The sequence below is a fragment of the Mastomys coucha genome, unplaced genomic scaffold (assembly GCF_008632895.1).
Source record: "Mastomys coucha isolate ucsf_1 unplaced genomic scaffold, UCSF_Mcou_1 pScaffold21, whole genome shotgun sequence".
NCBI classification, from domain to species: Eukaryota; Metazoa; Chordata; class Mammalia; order Rodentia; family Muridae; genus Mastomys; species Mastomys coucha.
Window position 1 is genome coordinate 77,067,495 of NW_022196904.1, and position 6,000 is coordinate 77,073,494.

Consider the following 6,000-nt stretch of genomic DNA (forward strand, 5'->3'; position numbering starts at 1 on the left):
ATAATACTTACTCAACTCATCAAACATGAAAAACTCAATCTGTTGCCTACATAGAGCCTTCACCTGTACATTCTAGAAGCTTTAGTACAGGGTGTTACTTGACAACTTGTGAAAAAAGAAAAAACAGCAAAGCAACCACAAACACTTTGAAATACAATGCTGTACTGCCTGCAAAATATGCTAAGGCAATGGGGACACGAAGCTTGTGGGAGTAACCAACTGATATCTGAATTGTATTAAGGATAATTCTTCAAGATTGGAACCCATACCTCACAATGCTTAGGTAACCAAGAACCTGAGCCTAGATAGCCCAATTGCCCAGGATAAAACCAAATACTATAATTCAAAAAATGTTTTAAATGTAGCAAAGTGACTCCTAATAGCATTCTGCTACATACATAGATCAGGGCCTTGCTCTGCCATCATCAGAGAAGTCTCCTACAACAAATGGAAATAAATACAGAGACCCACAGCCAAACATTATACAGAGAATAAGAGACTGGGAACACTCAGGCCTAAATGGGATACTCCACAAAATCCATCCCCTCAGGGTTCAGTAAACCCTGATAAAGTAAAGGCAGAAAAGGCGTAAGAGCTAGAAGGGATGAGGACAGAAAGGAAGTGAGACCTTCTAAGTCAACATGATCAAAGCTCATATGAACTCACAGATACTAAAGCAGCATGCAGAAGGACTGCATTAGCCTATACCTGGTTCTGAACTTACATATTATGGCTTCTAGTTTAGTGTGTTTATGGTTTCCTGAGTGCAAAGAAATGGGTCTCTGTTTCCTGAGCCTTTTCTTGGTCTCTTGCTCTTCTGTTTGTTTGTTTCATTCTATCCTATCCTATCCTATCCTATCCTATCCTATCCTATCCTATCCTATCCTATCCTATCCTATCCTATTTCCTTAGAAGCCTGTTTGGATTCTAATGAGAGACACAGAGGATTGGATCCACATGAGAGGGGCTTGGGGGAGGGGGAACTGAGGGGGACTAGAGGTATGCAAAACTACCATTAGGCTATATTATGCGAGGAAAAAATACTTATTTTTCAATAAATAGGAAAACTGAGTAAGATTTATTAAAATAAAACTGAAAGACAAAAACTCCAGCACAAATATTGATGAGGACAATATTTCATAACACTATCCAGAAAAAAATTTTACAGAGCAAAATTTCATAGAATTATTCTGAGCAGGCCCAACAGATATAAGCAGAGAAAGTGTTCTAGCACAAGGAACTGCACACCATTGGCATATGAATGTCCACAGAATGTTCTAGAAGGTAGCATCTCTTAATTTTTCCTAGAGATTCTGTTCCTAATTCAGTGAGCTGAATAACAGTGGCAGTTATGAAGTGCTGCATGAAGAGTACGCATCTCCTCTGACAGCTTCCCAGTCAGGACAACACAGTGACATGGACATCGGGATGTTCAGACCTACATCTACATTCCTCCACTCAGGAAAATCCTCTTCTATACAATTTCTTTTTTCTTCTCTATAATGAAATGGTGGTTTTACTTCATCAAATTTTCTAACAATTTGAAATTATACAAAGACTTTATCCTATTGGGGCAGCAGAAACATTCATTTAAATGTTTCTTCTATCAGTCACGGGTGTAAGAACACTTAACATGCAATGACTTTCCCTCTGAAATTTTTGAGTTGTTCAATAGACTTTTGCTAACAGTGACTCACTTGAAACACTACAGCTTTATACCCACTGAATACTAGACCTTCATTGTCTCAGTCTTTTTCATGGCAATCTCTATGCCATGGTCTACTTCTATGAGATTCTTTCAGATACTTCAAGTATAGTCATGCAATATTTGTCCTCCTGTGTCTGTCTTATTTCACTCACAATATCTCCCAGATATATTGCCACTATGGTAAGATTATCTCCTTTTATCCATTATTTTATTTATTTATTCACTTAACATCCCAATTGCAGAACCCCTTCACACAGACCCTCCTTCACACAGCCCCTCTCCCATTCCTTCCTCTCCTTATCCTCTGAGAACATGAGGCCTCCTCTGAGTTCCAACTTACTCTGGCACATCAAGTCACTGCAAGACTAGGTACATCCTTTCCCACTGAGGTCAGACAAGTCAGTCCAATTAAGGGAACAGAACCCTCAGGCAGGCAACAGCTTTAAGCACAACCCCAGGTCCAGTTTTTGGAGGAACTACCTGAAGACCAAGCTGCACATCTGCTGCATCTGAATAGAGCATGGGGGAGCTAGGTCCAGCCCATGTATACTCCTTGGTTCATGATTCAGTTTCTGGGGGACCCCAGCAGTCTGGATCAGTTGACTCTATTGTTCTTCTGAGGGTGACTCTAGCTCAGATTCCTAGCAGTAGGAGATATGGATCCTGTAGTGGCTACCTCCTGTAACCAGGCAGGACTCCCAGTAGAGGGATTAGGACACCAACCCACCAACAAAACCTTTGACTCAAAGTTTGTCCTGCCTACAAGAAGTGCAGGGATTGCTTCTCGGCCTTTGGCTAAGATCAAGTGAAGAAGTGCAGGGAGAATGACGTGGCAGAGGCTGAGGAATTGCCCAACCAATGACTGGCCCAACATGAGATCCATCCCATGGGAAAGAACCAATCCATGACACACAATTAATGATAATCTATTATGCTTGGAGACAGGAGCCTAGCATAGCTGTCCTCTGAAAGGCTCCACCCAGCAGCTGACAAAAACATATGCAGAGACCAACAGCCAAACAGGGGACAAGCTCAGGAATCTTGTGGAAGAGTTGGGACAAAGATTGAGGGACCTGGAAGGGATAAGGACTCCACAATGTATGATTCTTTTTAACAGTATTTATTCTTCAATAATAATAATAATAATAATAATAATAATAATAATATAATGGCAATGCAAATTTTCCATTTTCTAATAAAAAATTGTTTTCATCCATATATCATCACTGGGTATTTAAGTTGTTTCCGCTTCTTTTCTACTGTGAATAGCTAATAAGAATTTTATTTCTACGTCTATGAAGCTGAAAACCCTCTGAGAGAGTACAGAGCGCACAGCTGATAGGAATAAGAAGCATGATGCCTTAATCCAGTCTGCAAAAGAGTGATAGGAGATAATTGCTCTTGAACACTTTTCAGTATATTAACAACATGTCTGATTTAATATATACACAAGCCATTAACATTATAAAATAAGCAGTTTGATTTTTAAACTCTAAATAATTGTCTCCCAGTAGCATGAAAGCACTTTGTTCTGCCATTATATGTAGTGACAACTCAACCTACCATTAAATTACACTCTATCTAAATGTGAAATAAACTTAAATGAGATTTTTGTCATTTTGCATTCTTCCAAGTGTAATCTATAATAAAAAATTAAAGCATAACTTTAATGGTAAATTAAGGTAACTTGAATAGTAAATTGCTTTTATATATAACTTATTTGGACAACAAACTGTTAATGGATGCCTGTTAGTGGATATTTGTCAGGCTTTTCTAAGTTCTTGGGTTCAGACAATGAAAAAAAGTAATAAAATTATTGTTGTTTTGTGGACTTTACTCAGAGTTGAGGGTGATTGCAAGTATTTTTGACCAGGTTTTATTGTTTTTAAATGAATTGTGAAAGGCTTCAGTTGAGATGAAGCTTTGAGGAAGGACCAGACTAACATAAATTTGACATGATGGATACAATAGATGTGTGGATTTTAGATCCTAGAGCTCAGATGAAAAAAAAAAAAAGAAAAAAAACGTCTGTGCGACCAGCTCTCACCGCTGTCCCGCTGTCCCGCTGCCTCGCTGGCGATGGGCACCCAGGACCAACCGGGAGCCGGACAGGGTTTTTCAGTGTAGACCAGGCTGGCCTTGAACTCAAAGAGAACCGAGTGCTGGAACTAAAGTTGGTCGAATTATGTTTCAGCTCTTCTCAGACATATGCCCAAAACGTGCAAAAAATTTCTATGCCTGTGCTCAGGGGAGAAAGGCCTTGGGAAAACAACTGGGAAGAAGTTATGTTATAAAGGTTCTACATTCCACCGTGTGGTTAAAAACTTTCTGATTCAGGGTGGGGACTTCAGTGAAGGTAATGGAAAAGGTGGAGAATCAATTTATGGTGTATACTTTAAAGAGAATGAATGTGGTCTTTTGCAAAATGAAAAGATAAAAACTTTATTCTCAAACATGACAGAGTGTTCCTTTTGTCAATGGCAAATCGAGGGAAACATACCAATGGTTCCCAGTTTTTCATAGACAGTGTTACACCGTGCGATCCAAAGAACTACAAAGCCTGCCCCGCACCTGAATGGGGTTCATGTTGTCTTTGGACTGGTAATATCTGGTTTTGAAGTAATTGAACAGATTGAAAACCTCAAAACAGATGCTGCAAGCAGACCTTAGGCAGGATGTCCAGGTTATTGACTGTGGGGTCCTTGCCACAAAGTTGACAAAAGATGTTTTTGAGAAAAAAAGGAAGAAACCAACACATTCAGAAGACTTGGACTCTTCTTCCAGTTCCTCTTCTTCTTCAGAATCATCCTCAGAAAGTGAAGTTGAACAAGAGAGAGTCAGGAGGAGGAGACGTAAGAGGAGGCCAAAAGTCAGACATACTAAAAAGAGATGGAAAGAAATGAGCAGTTCAGAAGAACTGAGGAGGAAGCGCACAGCAAGCCCTGAAGGTTATTCTGAGAGGAGTGTTATGAATGAGAAAAGATCAGTGAACTCAAACACTAAAAGAGAAAAGCCCGTTGTCCACCCAGAAGAGATTTCTCCAGTTCCCGAGAACCGATTTTTAATTAGAAGAGATATGCCTGTTATCACTATGGAGCCTGAACAGAACATTCCAGATGTTGCACCTGTTGTAAGTGATCAGAAACCATCTGTAGCAAAGTCTGGATTGAAAATCAAAGGGAGAGGCACAATTCGCTCTCACATACCTCCAACGTCAAGATCCCACTCTGAGTCCGAAGACGATGACAACAGTGAAACTCCTCCTCGCTGGAAGGAGGAGATGCAGAGACTGAGAGCTTACAGGCCACCGAGCGGAGAGACGTGGAGCAAAGGAGACATGCTAAGTGACCCCTGTTCAAGTCGATGGAATGAAAGAAGCTTGTCCCAGAGATCCAGATCATGGTCTTATAATGGATACTATTCAGATCTGAGTACAGCAAGACACTCTGATGGTCACCACAAGAAACGCAGAAAGGAAAAGAAGTTTAAGCATAAAAAAAAAAAGCTAAAAAGTAGAAACATTGCAGAAGACACAGACAGACAAAGAAGAGAAGAACAGTTATGCCTGATTTGGAACCCTCAAGATCTCCCATCCACCCAACAAAGTCTTCCTGTGTTAGAGAAAGGCGGTCTCGCGCCTCCTCCTCATCCTCTAATCACTCATCCAAGCAGGACTGGTCTAAATCAGACCAGGGTGACAGGAGTGCTTCAACCCATTCCAGCAGAGACTCCTACAGATCCAAGTCTCATTCACAATCAGATTCTAGAGGGAGCTCTAGATCAAGAGCTGTGTCAAAGTCCTCATCTCGTTCCCACAATAGATCAAAAAGTCTAGATCTAGTTCCAGGTCAGGGCCTCAAAGAACAACGTCAATATCCCCCAAAAAACCTGCTCAACTGAGTGAAAATAAGCCAGTTAAGACAGAACCTTTAAGGCCATCGATGCCACAGAATGGAAATGTGTTAGTACAGCCAGTGGCAGCAGAAAACATTCCTGTAATACCACTGAGTGACAGCCCCCCCCTTCTAGGTGGAAGCCTGGGCAGAAGCCGTGGAAGCCCTCTTATGAGTGAATTCAGGAGGTGAAAGCTAAAACAACCCATTTGCTGCCTGTCCAAAGCTCATACAGTTTAACAAATGTTAAAGCAACCATGAGTTCATCATCTTATCACAAAAAGGAAAAACCTTCAGAAAGTGATGGGAGTTCTTATTCAAAGTATAGTGCTAGAAGTTCTGGAAGCTCAGGAAGGTCAGGGAGCAAGTCTTCTAGGAGTAGGTCATCCTCCAGATCAT

General features: G+C 40.8%; 1 pseudogene across 1 annotated transcript in view; it reads left to right on the forward strand.

Annotated features, from left to right (window-relative positions):
* The first annotated feature begins 4,120 nt into the window (after positions 1-4,120).
* Positions 4,121-6,000, forward strand: part of LOC116101287 — a 4,277-nt pseudogene continuing 2,397 nt past the window's right edge. Inside the window, exon 1 of the transcript XR_004122832.1 lies at positions 4,121-5,992. The product of XR_004122832.1 is annotated as an NK-tumor recognition protein pseudogene (transcript). The remainder of the gene's footprint in view (positions 5,993-6,000) is intronic.